The sequence below is a fragment of the Rhinolophus ferrumequinum genome, assembly GCF_004115265.2.
Source record: "Rhinolophus ferrumequinum isolate MPI-CBG mRhiFer1 chromosome 15 unlocalized genomic scaffold, mRhiFer1_v1.p scaffold_54_arrow_ctg1_1, whole genome shotgun sequence".
In the NCBI taxonomy this organism is placed as follows: Eukaryota; Metazoa; Chordata; class Mammalia; order Chiroptera; family Rhinolophidae; genus Rhinolophus; species Rhinolophus ferrumequinum.
This window is the reverse complement of record NW_022680357.1, coordinates 18,652,725-18,666,609: the sequence shown is the minus strand read 5'-3', so window position 1 is coordinate 18,666,609 and position 13,885 is coordinate 18,652,725. Positions and strand designations below refer to the sequence as shown.

At 57.2% G+C, this 13,885-nt stretch overlaps 1 protein-coding gene across 1 annotated transcript in view; it reads right to left on the bottom strand.

The window, feature by feature from the left end:
- HS3ST4 (heparan sulfate-glucosamine 3-sulfotransferase 4) overlaps window positions 1-13,885 on the bottom strand; it is a 166,081-nt gene that overhangs the window by 62,765 nt on the left and 89,431 nt on the right. The gene's annotated exons all lie outside the window — the stretch shown is intronic.

Here is a 13,885-nt window from a genome sequence, read left to right as displayed (position 1 = left end):
AGCTCACCAACAGTGTTTTCTCCCTAAAATGCTTTAGAAATGCTAAGTTTGTTATTATTGCGTGTATGGCACTGGCCACTGCCTGCTCCCGAGCCATGGGGAAGGAGAGCCAGTAGCTGTTAGCTGATGGGTTAGGGGATAGAATCAACTGGCGTCGCACTGAATTAGGCAAACACCCTCTTACGCTCCAAACGCCCAGGTCCTTTCAGAGGTGTGTGACCACACCACACGTGAAGGCCCAGAAAACCCTGCAGGCGTGGCCCTGTGGACGCCTGTCGGCAGCCGGAAGGCACAGTGGTTTTGTGGTTCAGAGAATGGATTTCTCGGCTACACAACCAGCTTTGAGGTTTGGCTCTGCCTCTGACTATCTGTTAGTTCTTAGCCTCAGTCTCCATATCTGCAATGCCAATAACAAACAGTACGCATTTCTACAATCGAAGTGAAGGCGAGATACGAGCTGTGAGGTCTGAACCTTAGTGCAGTGCCCAGCACCCAGCAGACGCTCGTAAAGATACACGCGCGAAAGCTTGTCCCCGATCGAGCGATAAACTTACTTCATGCCTGTACTCAGTCACACGTAATCTGATTTAGTCTCCCGGCCACAAGGAGGGTTCTGCCGAGGCCCCAGGGTCAGACAGGGGTCTTGGTGTTTAAACTCCAGTTGGAAAAACGTACAGCCGTCCCCCCCTGCATCTGTGGGGGATCCATGCCAAGACCCCCAGTGGATGCCTGAAACCGCAGACAGTACCAAGCCCTACGTATCCAATGGTTTCTCCTGTACATACGTCCTTACGATAGAATAATTTATAAATTAGGCCCATAAGAGATGAACAGTAACAACCGATAAAACAGAACAGTTATAACAATATATGTACTGTGATCAGTTTTGTGAAAGCGGCTTCAGTAAGTAAAATCAGGGTGACGTGAACACAAGCACAGTGACACTGTGACAGTCAATCTGGTAACTGCAACGGCTACTGACAGGCGGGGAGACGCTGGACAAAGGGGTGACTCACGTCACGGGCAGGATGGAGCGGGCTGCACGAGATTTCCTCACGCTGCTCAGGACAGCGCGCAACTTAAAACTAAGGGGTTAGTTCTAAACTTTCCATTTAATGTTTTTGGACTGTGAGTGACCACGGGTAACAGCAACCACAGAAGCAAAAGGCCATGAGTGACAAAGGCCAGATCACAGCAGGAGCACAGACAGAGAAGGTGAGCAGCCGGGAGCACAGGACCAGCCTGCTGGGCAGGGCTGCAGGCCTCACAGCCGCAGGTCTGTGGATGCGGACGGCTCAGAGGTCACCTGGCGGTGCCGGTGGGGGTTTTACAAACGGCACAAGAGATCTGGGGGACAAGGAAATGCTCGAAACTGGGAGATGACGATGGCTGCACCACTCTGTGAGTTTGCTGAAAACCACTGCGTTATACACTTACAATGGGTGAAATTTAGAGTATGCAAATCTCATCTCAATAAAGTGTTTTTCAGAAAAGAGCTCACAGAGGAGGGGCCTGGTAAGCCCGCCCACAGGATGGCAGGCCTCACCACACGCAGAGGAAGGAGTCGGTGCCCCCCAGACACAGGTCCTGCCCTGGAGCAGAGGCACAGCCCGGCCAGGACTGGCCTGGCTGCTGGAGACGTGGGCGAGGGGCTGGGTGAGCCATTCCGCCCGGGGCTAACCGTGGAGTGGGCCCCTTGCACTGGGACCCGAGGCGTGGCCCCACCCTCAGCAGCACCCACGCCGGCCTCTGCTGTCTCGTGTCCAGTGCTGACTGCCACCTCTGGCTTTGCAAAAAGACACTCAGCTGACTGCTGCAGCCAGAACTCCCTCCTAGGACACGAGAGCAGACTGAACTGTTTGATTTCTCTGATGTCCCTGTTGAAGCTTCCCCTTCACTGGCACTTAGGGGATTTGTTGCTTCTTTGCGGAGGCGGCACAAGAGGCTTTCCTGCTTAATCCCCAGACCTTCAGAGTTCCGACGCATTGGCTTACGGATCAAGAGCAGGAGGTGTGGGCTGCGGCAGTGAGCTCCCAGCTCTGCAAGGAGGAGCTGGCAGAGGCCTCAGCTCTCAGAAAGCACCGAAGGATGAGACGGCTGAGGCCTGGACAGCACCATCAGGCTTCCCGGCGGGGCCAGCATCCCTTCTCACTGCCCCACCTAACCCCCCACCCTCCTGACCCACGGTGGTTAGGGACCTGGTCCCGGTGGGGCCACTGACAGTCTTTCCAGAGTTTAGACCTGAGCTGAGCAGACCCCCGACTCTGGGCCGGCTGGGGGGCCTGTGCCCACGGAGAGTGGGGCGTGTCCTGCAGCCTGGACATTGGGCAGGGACCGTGACCGAGCTGACCTCCCTGCTCCCTGACCGCTGTCTGGTTTCTGGGTCTGGTCCTCTGGGAGGCTGGGTTCCCTTGATGAGGCCCTGGGATTGTCAGACATGCTGTGCGCTCCCCGTAAATCCCTGTGTTGCTTAAACACGTTGGAAATGGAGTCCTTTACTTGTAATGACAGTGTCTTTGGTTGCGCTGTCGTGGCCGCCTCACTGTCCGGAATCATTTTGACTTTGGGGAAGAGCCAGAAGTCCCACAGTGCGAGATCCGGTGAATAAGGTGGATGAGGACACACCGTGATGTTGTTATTGGACAGAAACTGTCACGTACCAGAAGCGATGTGTGACACGGAGCACTGTCATGATGGAGGGTGAAATAAACACACTCACGGAAGAGGACTTCCAGAACTGCTTCAGAAAGGGCAAGAACAATGGGATGAGTGTGTTCGAAGCGAGGGGGAGTATTTTGAGAGGGATTAAGGGCAAGGTGTCTTTACTGTAATAATTTTTCAAATGGAAACGTCCCCCGTACTTTTTGATCACACCTCGTATTGCCAAACCCAGGGGTCACATCTCAGCCCCGCCTCCTCATGGCTCCCACCAGTGTTCACACACGACCACCTGTGCCACTTTTCTGAACGCCGTCTTCAGGCTTTGGTGGCGCCAGCGTTCCTAATTTCCCCCAGACCCCGTGGTCACTGTCTCGCCCTGCTGGCCAGGGTCCCCCTGCTCCTCCTGCCACGTTAGCGTTTGCCTAGGCTCAGGCCCTCTCCACACCTCTCCCTAAGTGATGTCATAAGCCCCTGCCAGCGACTCCCCAAATGAAGTTACGCCCCACGTCAGACGGTAGTGAACTGCCTCCCCAGCCAGGCAGACGTAACACATCCAAACAGAATTCCTGCTGTCTCCATCCTCCACACAGGTCCCATCTTTGGTGTAGAGCCAAGCTTTAAAAATCACGAACATTCTTGGGGAGAAAAAGCACAGACCTGTTGCCATGGGCCCCTATTCCCACGGCAGGGCAGCCGTCTGAGGGCCAGTCCTCAGGTCCCCGGCTGTCTCAGGGCACACACACCTCCACGGCCCTGGTAGGATTTGGGGTGGCAGCCCCACCCCAGCCTCCTGGAGCACTTTGTGTCCATTGGACTTCCGAGGGTCTCCCCACACTGGCTTTCTTCCCTCCCTCTGCTCCTTCCCCTGCAGGGAGAACAGCCTGCCTTCCTGCCGCCCTGCAGAGTTCAGAGGCTACGTCACCACCCACATCTCCAGGCATTTGCCCCTCACGGCACGGCCTGCAATTTAGAATTCCTCACGTGTGTGTGTACAGCGCCCTCTCCTCACGCAGGAGGCCAGTCCTGGAGTTCACAGCAACGGTGCTCAGCACCGGTGCCCGGCCGGCGTGCCAGGGGCATCCAGGAAGTACCTACGGCACGTGAGGGAAGGAGTGAGCGTGCCGGCATCAGTCTCCTCGCCTGGGACATGACAACAGCCCTGTGTGACCGTCCTCGTACACCTGTTATTCTATGGACCAAATAAAACTGCGAGATGATCCACCGTTTTATTATATTTCTATTCCCCAGAAGATGAAAACTATCATTCTACTCATATCTGTATCAGCACCCGGTATAAGTTACTGCCCAACAAATGTGAGTTAAGCTGAATCGCTATCACTACTCGTCGGTAGGAACAGCCGTAGATACCGGCGCGCGGGTCCACATGCCTGTCCATGTGTCTCAGACACATGCTCTGAGCTGCTCCTAAGGTTTGGAGATCGTAAAGTAAGCGTGTTTGGGGCGAATCGATATGTTTACAGCCTGAGGCAGTTTTGTTTCTCTGAACAATTTCTGTTTCTTACCTATTTGGATTATTTCTTAAGGCGTCTGAAGTTTGTCAGTAAAGGTGAGGCTCATTGCTTGAAGGTCTGACCAGCGAAAGAATTACAGAAAGTGTGTCCTCACCCAAAGCAGTCAAACGGCATCTCACGGGAGCGGCACAGCTGGACGCTCAGTCGTACAGAGACGGGAAGGGGCCCCACAGCTGGGCTGGGGTGCGGTCAGCGTAAGGAGACCGCAGTCGTCTCCATGGCTCCCAGCACACGTGACGGTGACCCTCACGGACGCGGGCCGCGCAGCCCCTCTGCAGTCCCCTGTGCAATTCGCATCATGATGTGTTTGGGAACAGTGACAACAGAACAAACGTTTGTTCAGCCAGAACTGTGAGACACACCGTCCGACGACTCACTTAGGTCCTCGGAGGCACTGCCAGCCCTTCTTAGACGTGTGGAGACTGAGGCTCCGGTGGGCGAGACAACTTGCCCGAGGCCATGGAATTCACGGACGGTGGGGGGCAGCGCCGCTCACGCTTGCCGGCACCGTGGCTGTTCCCGGCGCGGCTGTCGGCGCGCACTCTGGGCAGGCTGCTACCGAAGGCACGAGGGCCCTGGCGTCGCACAGAGCGGCACGGGGTGTGTGACGCTGGGGGCGCCGAGTGCTCTGCACGTGCGGTCAGGCGGCCAGGGCCTGGGGGACCAGCCAGTCAGGTGACCAGGTGACCAGGTGGCCGAGTGACAAGGCGGCCAGATGGCCAGGCAGTCAGGTGACCAGCCGCTCCGTGGAGCTCTGGCCTGTGACGCACACGTAACGGACACGCCTCGCTTCCCTCGTCCCTGTCTGTCCAGCACGTCCCTGCGATGTTGCTCCTGAAAGCGACCCTCGTTGTTCTCCCTCTTCCTCACACGCCAGAAAACCCTTGTGTGTTCTCATCTCATCCTCAAACACTCTTCTTCCAGGTCGCGCCGCTGGCCCAGTCTCAGGCGGTGAGTCCTGCGCAAGCACAAGGCTTCCCGTCACGCGCATCCCTCACCTGCCATTGTGTTGACACGTAATCACAGGAAATTGAATGGCGCAAAGGCTGGGAGAGATCAGCAGGGTCGTGTAGGAAACCCAGCCTGAGCGGATATTAGCAGGAACAGGAAGTTACCAGGAGGTCAGAGTCTGGGGAGCCCACCTGGGGTGTTCTCTGAACTCCAAACACACCCCGATGTGAGGGCGAGGGAGTGTCCCCCTGACCCGACTCCTCGGCAGCTCCTGGAGCATCGAGGAGAGGGCAGGGCGAGAAAGGGGGGGAGGCACAAAACTGCCTGTTCCTGAAGCAGCAGTCACTTGTCATCGCCCGGCCAACTCCTGGCAGCCCAGCCGGCTGCGTGCCTGACACGGGACCCTGGGCGGCTCCTGGCGAGCAGGGCAGCGCGCCTCTGCCTGACCACAGGGTGGGAGGCCTGCCCCTGCCCCCACGGCCCCAGGGTCCAGCACGGCGCCGGGCACTCACCCAGGGCTCGACCGGGGCTTGGTGACCGGCCAACTGACCTCCTCCTCGTGACTCCCATGGCTGCATGTCCGACCTCAGGCGTCCCTGTGACCTGTGTGTCTCCTAAGCACATAACACACACGGCAGGGGAGTCCGTTCGTGGCCTGAGCAATAGGACGGCAGCGGTCAGGTGACACCAGGGACACATGACTGCCTGAGTGTGACCCTCCGTGACCTACCATTTGGCATCGTGGCTTCTTAGGGACCCACCACGGCGGACGTCGTTAGGTCCAAGCAGAGCCAGGCTGAGCCCCTGAAGTCGGCCGGTGCTCAGCGTCCCCTGAGTCCCCACACCCATGAGTCACTGTCCCCTCCTGTCGCCTGTCACAAACACACATCTGTTCCAACTGACGAAAACTAAAGGAGAATTAAATGAATCTGTTTTGTGTGTCTTCAAGGCTATTTATAGGACTTTAATACAGGCTGATATAAAATAAAGAAATAGAGAGAGAAATAAAAATAAGTTATCTTCCCAGGAAGCTGAGCACAGTTCAAGGAAGAGGAGCATAAGTCACGTCCCGGCTGATGTGGCCGCGAGCGCCCGTGGTTCATCGCGGCCCTTCTCCTCGGCCCGTGAAAATCAATGCGGCGCGCGACTCAGCGGGATCAATACTGAAAATACACACTTGGCAGAAGCGCACTGAGCCTCCCCGGGGCTGGTCTGAGCGGCCGCCCTCTCGGCCCTCGGCGCAGAGTGCTCAGGGGACAGGTTCCCGCCCCGGCTGCTCCCGCGCTCCATGCTACGCAGGTGGCCGCACTCGGGTCACCCACGTACCGCCAACGTCTGGCACTGGGCGACACCTCTCAGAGGCAGGTGAGGGACAGGTCCCACCGCCAACGGCCAGTGTCAGGATCCACATTACCTGCAACCTGAGACCCGTGACACCCGTGTCTCGGACACACCGTCCTCTGTCCCACGTCCAGTGTCCACCCCTCACTGTGGGCAGGGCCTGTCCTCCACGGGGCCCATGCCTGCCGTTCCCACGCAGCTGCTGCGCGACCCTCGTGGAGACTGCCACCTTACTGTGCTTCTAACGCCTGAAACGCTTTCTGGCACTTCCCTGGGGAGCTGCCTGCTTTTACCTTCCCCAGGAGTGTCACTCGTCACACGTGCCAGAGCCAGTCCCACGGGCATTTCACACGTGTCATGCCTTCCCGCCTCCACGCGTGTGCTTAGCAAACACTGGTTGTCACCACATGGTTCCAGTCTTTTCTGTCCCCAGGCCCTGATTTTCATGACAAATGTCCCCGTTCTGTGAGCTCAGGGCTCCCTGCAGCTCAGCACCGCCCCGTGGCGTTTTCCATTTCCTACTTGCTCGACTGCGCCGCTCCTCACTGGAACGTCATCTCTTGAGGACAGGGACAGTGAGCGTCCTGTTCACTGCGCCTCCTCAGCCCCTAGAACGATAAACTCTCGGGATGGACGTGTGAAATGAGCGACAGGGTGAGGGCTGGTTCGGGCCACACTGGCGTCCGCTCGGGGCGGGGGGATTCCAGGCTGTCCCATCCCCGCGAGCTCAGCGAGGGGCCTCGCGCGGAGCCGGAGCAGAGGTCCTGCTCAGCTAAGGGGCCTGAGCACCTGCAGCGAGCGGACCGTTACCAAGGGCCCCAGAATCGCGTCCGCGGCTGCGTACAAAGCCGGACTAACAGCTCCAAGTGAGGCTGCTTCCCACAGAGGAGGTCCAAGGACAAACACACCCAGGTCTCAAACCCCAAAGGGGCAATTACGCGGCTCGGGCTTCACCATTCCGTCTAGGAACGTAAATCGCCACCTTATCTCAGGGGAACACACTGCGGTGTCAGCTCGGTGCCAAGGCCCTTTACAGTCGCCACAACTTTGATATGTACATTTTACGGAGGTCCCGTCTGTGCCGCAGAAGTTAAGGCTGAGTCAGCACCTCCAGCAAGAATCCCTGTCCTCTGGATTTATAACTCGGTCGTAAACACGCAGACTGGGCTTTGGTGATAAAGAGACCAAACCTGCCCCGTGTGCGGGGACGCGACAGTGAGCCCTCTGGGCGCGAGCAGACGCACGGGCCCTCGGAGTCAGTCCATTTCGGGGGACATGGCATCCGTGGGGAGCAGACCCGTCTCCCATTCCCGAAGAAGCCACGTCCAGCACGTGTGCCTGATTTTAGGGCCTGTCCTCCCTTTCGCCCACCTCCAGGTGGTCACCCAAACCTACTGCCCCCACAGGGCTTCCCAAGCCCCAGGGCACCTGCCCGTCACGGGGATTCCCTGGCGCAGGTTCTGGAAGCCCGGGTGGGGCCTGAGAGCCGGCATTCCTGACAAGTTCCCAGGTGAGGCTGACGGTGCCGCTGCCGCTCTGAGGACGCCTCCCTGAGAAGCAAACTAGAGCTTGTCCCCAATGTGTCCCCACCCTGCCTCCCCCTCTTCCTTAATGCAGACCCTTCCCGTTTCACACCTGCGCCTCCATCTACTTCTCTGCAATCTCACCTGCCTTTAGGTCTTCCTTCACTGTGTTGCCAAGGACGTTGCAGGGATAAAGTCCAGTCATAGGACTTCCCAGGTTAAGTCATTTTATAATCGCAGCAGAACCTTCCCTACGTGACGGGGCCAGAATGGTCGAGCCCCCCACCTGCCCCACAGAGGGGGCAGCCACTCCCGTCTTGGCCCTGCCACTTTCTACACCCCGCCATCAAATCATCAGAGTATCTATTTTTTAACTTTTATTTATTTTAAGTGTGTTTTTCCAGGATCTATCATCTCCAGGTCAAGTAGTTGTTTCAATCTGGTTGTGGAGGGCGCAGCTCACAGGGCCCATGTGGGAATCCAACCAGCGACCCTGGTGGTACGAGCACCGCGCTCTGACCAACGGAGCCAACCGGCCGCCTCCGGAGTTTCTAACATTTGACCCACACGTCTGTCCCTCTCAGCTGACTGTGAGGCCTTCAAATGTAGCGGCACATTTTACTCTCAGGGTCCACAGGCAGTAGGACCTCAGGCAGGGTTTGATGACAGGAGAGATTAATAAATTCAGGCGTTTATAACGAGGGTGACACTTATTGAACCGCCTCTATGCGGGGCACCTTGCGATATGCTTTATGCTTCTTAACTCCTTCAACGCTCAGAACAACCCTGAGAGCGAAACGGGGTGAGCCCCACATTACACACAAGCGAGATGCGGCTCCGAAAAGCTATAAAACTGTCTCAAAGATGCACAGATAGATCGTAAGTGGCAAAACTGAATAAGATCTCAATTTTATTAAACTCCACAATTCTTTCTCTTAACTGTAAAGCTTTATTGAAAGACTGAAGAGATGAACGAAGACAGGAATGAATGAATGAGTGAATGAGTGAATGAATGAATGTGGTTCCCCTTGAGGGTCTGTCTGTAAAGCCAGACAACCTCTTCCCACAAGCTCATGGAAGTGCCCTGTTCAGAGGGCCAGGTGCTAATCTACAAAAACAAAAGAGGGATTCATGCCTCTGGTTTACTGCCCTGACCTCAAAATAAAATTTGATTTTAAAAAGCAAATGCCTCCTGTTATTTCAGCTCCTTGGCACCAAGAGAAGGGCATGAAGACGCTCGCCTGGCACGCTGGACTCGGGGACGCGGAAGGGCGGTCTTCTCCCGAGCCTGCCCTGGGCATCGCCTGTCTGGGAGCCACTCGACAGGCTGCCCTGACATCTCAGTGGGCAGCGCTGGGCCACGGCCCCCGCAGGCGCAGGGAGGCGGGTGACAGCCTGGCTTTCCAGCCCCCACCTGGGGACACGGGTGGGATGCCCGCTGGGTGAGCCAGTGAACAGCCTCCCTCAGAAACGTCCAGCATGCAGTGACAACTGCCGTGAGGGCCGGAGGCAGGGGCGGGGCTGCCGTCACAGGAGCCGCGGTGAAAAGGCAGACAGGACGGAAAGAGCGCATGAAGCCAGCCTGGTGACGCTGCAGGGGCAGACAGTGGACAGCGGTGGTGACAGCCACACAGCTCCCGGCCCTGCTGAACTTGAGCTTGTCAAACGGTCCTTGTCAAAGTAAGGGACTGCTTGCAGGGACTGTGACAAAGGAACGCAACCCAGCGTCCCCTGAACACGGGCCCAGGTACACGTGGACCTGGTTCAATAAACAGCTGGTGTCCGGATCCAGGCCGGGCGTCAGGTGGTGCGGACGGCAAGCCATTCTGTCCAAGCGACTTGACATCCACGGATGTGGGCGTCCCCGGGTCCCCCCCGGGGATACTGAGGAACGACGAGGTAAGGTTTGGGGAGTTAAAAGTTACACGTGGTGTTTCCCTGCGTGGGGGGGTCTCTGCCCTGATCCCCGTGGGGTTCAAGTGTCGATCTATCAAGGAGCATCGCGTTGTAGGAGAAAGATACCCTCTCACACTCTCGTTTACGTCTTGCTTTGCACGGAAGAGACAGCCTCGGTTTGACGTGGCGGCGCCTTGAACCTGACTCTCCTTCCTGCCCTCTGGCACGGAGCCTGTCACCAGCCCCCAGCTAGGTTTCAGGAGCTGCTCTTTTTATTTGCATTAAACGTAAGCGATGGTTGTCTTCCACCAACGACACTGCTCTGGAATGACAGAGAGCGTTTCTTTTAATCTATGTAAAAAATTTTCAAAGTGAGTTAACTTACAGAAAACCTTGAGCAAAGAACGGCGTAGGTGGTGGACAGCCTGACAGAATTCAAGCAGGTCACCCCCGTGACGGCCGCTGTCGGTGGCCAGGCCAGTCTGTGCCGTGCACGGGGGCACCACATCCATTCACTCATTCATTCAGGAGGGCCGGCCAGGTCTGTGAGCAAAGCCCGGCTGCGCGGAGAACAGGCGCTAACGCCCCACGCTCAGAACCACGCCTGGCGCAGGATGGATTAACGGCTGCATGCCATTGGCTCCTAATGTCACCATCAGCTGGAAGCCGTGCGTTCCAGGTGGGGGCCGGGCTCAGGAGACGAGGCAGGCGGCTACTGGTTTGCTGTAAGCTCAGCCAACTCCGGGGACAGTGGCGGTGGCGAGAGCAGGACACTTAGGAGGAAGAATCTAGGGGTGTCGCTGTGACAGGGGCCTGGGGCTTGAGGCTGCGCGTCCGGGCTCAGCGGCCACGACACCTGCCAGGGGCCCTGAAGACATCCTTGGATGAACACAGCACACAGATAAAAATCCCCGAGCACGTCCTGCCCCAAAAGCTGCCTGTCACTTCCAGAATGTCAGCTGTCACACATAGAGAGAGTTCTCATCTGCTAAAATGAGAAAGGAAAAGAGCCCGAACATAAACTGGAAATAGCCTCAAAGCCTCGGCCCGCAGAACGTGCCCGCAGCCACGGAGCCTGTCGCCAAGGCGGCGCCCAGGCCTGTCCTCTGGGACCTCACGGGCAGGACGGCGGGGGTGGGAGGGGCAGAGGGAAGACGCCCGACCAGGAAAAGCCACGGGTGTTAGGCTTGTCGTGTTTGCTCTGAAACGTGGCCGAGATAAGCCCGGTGGGCTCTTCTCTTCCTCACCTGCCAGACGGCTGCTCTGGCACGTGTCCTGACCCAGGAAGCGTGCATGGCCAGGCGCTTCGCTGAACCCAACACCTCACCTCAAAGACTACGCTGCAGAGTCCAGGAAGGCGGACAGTGGCTAAGTACGCACGACATCAGTAAACCACAGGGGAAATGCAGAGATGTGATGCTATTTCCAAAACAAAACGGGAGCCACCGAAACGCGCCTGAGGCTGTGTGTGCACGTGGCGGGCGGTGAGCCGCCAGGCAGCTCTTCCTGGTGAAGGGACACGAGTGCCCCACGGCCATGTGACAAGGCTGCTGTGATTCACCACCCGACTCGCCGTCCTCAGCTCATCTCACTTCTCCACCGGCCTCACTGCTTTGCTCAGCCCGGCGACGGGGCTGTAGGTGGGGTGGGTTCCCAGCTCCATCACCAGCTCAGCACCAAACTAACGCCCGAGTCTCTGTTTTCTCATCTGCACAAGGGGAACAGGAATAGCGACAGCTGTGTCCTCGGGTCTCTGAGGACATGACCGTGCTGCAATGCTCCCCTCCTGCGTACACACTCGACAATGGTCACTCGTCACCCCGTGGCACTGCTTTTCGTGGTCAAACCCAGGAGGCACGTTGGTTCATGTCAGCTAAGAGACCAGGCCCAGGAAAAAGCCGACCTGAGCTTGACTTCTGAGTCCCGTCTTGTTGGAATGGGTCTGGGACCGACTACTATGAACCACAAGCTGACACATATTTTATTTTACTTTTTTGGATCCAGGTGTTTTCTGTCACCCCTTCAATAGCTGGAGCAATCCGTGCCCACTGCCTCGGTGCAGGGGTTATTTTCTAGCAGGGACCCAAAAAGAGTCAGGGCCCAGCCTTTGAGGTTCAAAACAGGCCTTTGAAAACTCAAGGCAAGAACTACAGTCTTGAGTAAAAAGGCTTTTGAGTTTCAAGCGCCTGTATCCTTTGAGCTTCAAAAGACCAAAATCCCGGGCTAAACAAAAGGCACAGAAGAACATGCGAAGGGATCTGTGAGAGGGTTTTCCTCCGCCACAAAAATCCCAGAGGCTGGAGCGAAGCAGCAGAGGAGAGCCACGCGGCTTAGAGCCTGGTCGAGCGGAACGTTAGGAATAAAACTGCAGATACGGGGGCAGAGGGGAACCTCCTCGCACCCCCAGGTGGGGCCAGCGCTCTCCCCGCCCTCTGAGGCTCAGCGCAGTGCAGTGGGCACAGCCCGGTGGTGCTGACGGAACCGGGTGGGGGTCCTGGACCCGGAGGCCCCGGCAGCACCTGCCCCCACTCAGGTGAGCACCGGGCATCACCACGCGGCTGCTCGTCCCCGGGCACCTGCTGAGGGCAGCGCCAGCATCCCCAACAAAGAGAAACCTGTGTGCCCCCAAGGCTCTGCCTGGCACCATCCAATTACCCATGTGGACAAGTCTCCTTTACCACGGCTGAGTCGTCGTAAGCCCTGCAGACGGAACACTGGCTCTAAAACCAGAAGAACTGGCCTCAGCACCGATTCTTCAGTGGGAGAGAAAGGAGCCAGCGTGCGTTCTCCCCGGAGCTGGGGGCACTGCAACCTGCCTGCCTCCTCCACTCACAGTCAAGAGACGGGCCAGAAAGACCCGCCATCAACAAACAAACGGTCCCGAGAAAAGCAGCCGAAACCTGCCTGACAGGGAACTTGTCCGGCCCCCACTTCCGCTCTCCACGCACCTTCTCTCCTAGAACTGGAACGAAATGCAGGAACATAAACTGCAACGTGCAGTAGATGCGGGCACCGCTCCCCGGTCTCCCAGTGTCATTCCCTGCTTTCTGGACGCCACACTCCAGAAACTTTCGGCAGCTACGCTGACAAGGGAAGGCTGGATGACAGTCTTCAAAGCGTGAGCAGTTCGGGAGCTGTGCATGCGTGGGCTGCCCTCTGAGCTGCAGCAGGTGGGACACGAGCCACCAGGTGAGCGTACTTACTGCCTCTGTTTACGTTCAGACCAGATGGAGAGACCAGAGGTAACTGCCTCAGTTTTGCAGAGCAAACCCATCTGAAGACACTGAAGTGAAACGAAACACTAAGCAAGAGACTGACTGGCAACAGCCCCTAGGGACCGGGCGGACCCCGCCCTGCATCCGACGGCTTCTCTGCTTTCCGTCCAGGAAGATGCACAGCCAGGGCGACTCGTGAGCGAATGAACGTCCCCGGGGCCGCTGGCTTTGCTCCACTGAGTTCTCAGGAGCGTGTCCTGCTCCAGCCAGCACCTTGGTCCCCGCCCACCAGGACAGCGGCAGCCTGTGTGACGGGGACAACGGCACGTCTAGGGACGCTCCCTGAGGAAACCATCGAGCACACGTGTGGACGTTTAACCACAAAGAAGTTCACCCCGGAATTAAGTGTAATAACGAAAGTCGTCGGTAACTTAAATACACGACAACTGAGTAACAATTAAACTGCAAGACCCACAGGATATCACGTTGCCTTTCAATGTTGTCTTTTGAAGAATATTTAATAATGTGTGAAACTGTTTACAGTATCACATTTTAAAATTATACAAGGTTTGCAAATATTCACATTGTAAACAGGTTCAACAAAACACAGGGCGACTCTTGTGGCTTCAGGGGATGTGGGTGACGCTAAGTTTCCTACATGGGAGAGGTTGGGCCACGTGTGACATTAAAGGGCACGGTCCCCAAGACTGCCGTCACTTCTGACACCCTGCAAGTCTGGGAGTTTCCCCAAACCACCCTGACGCTT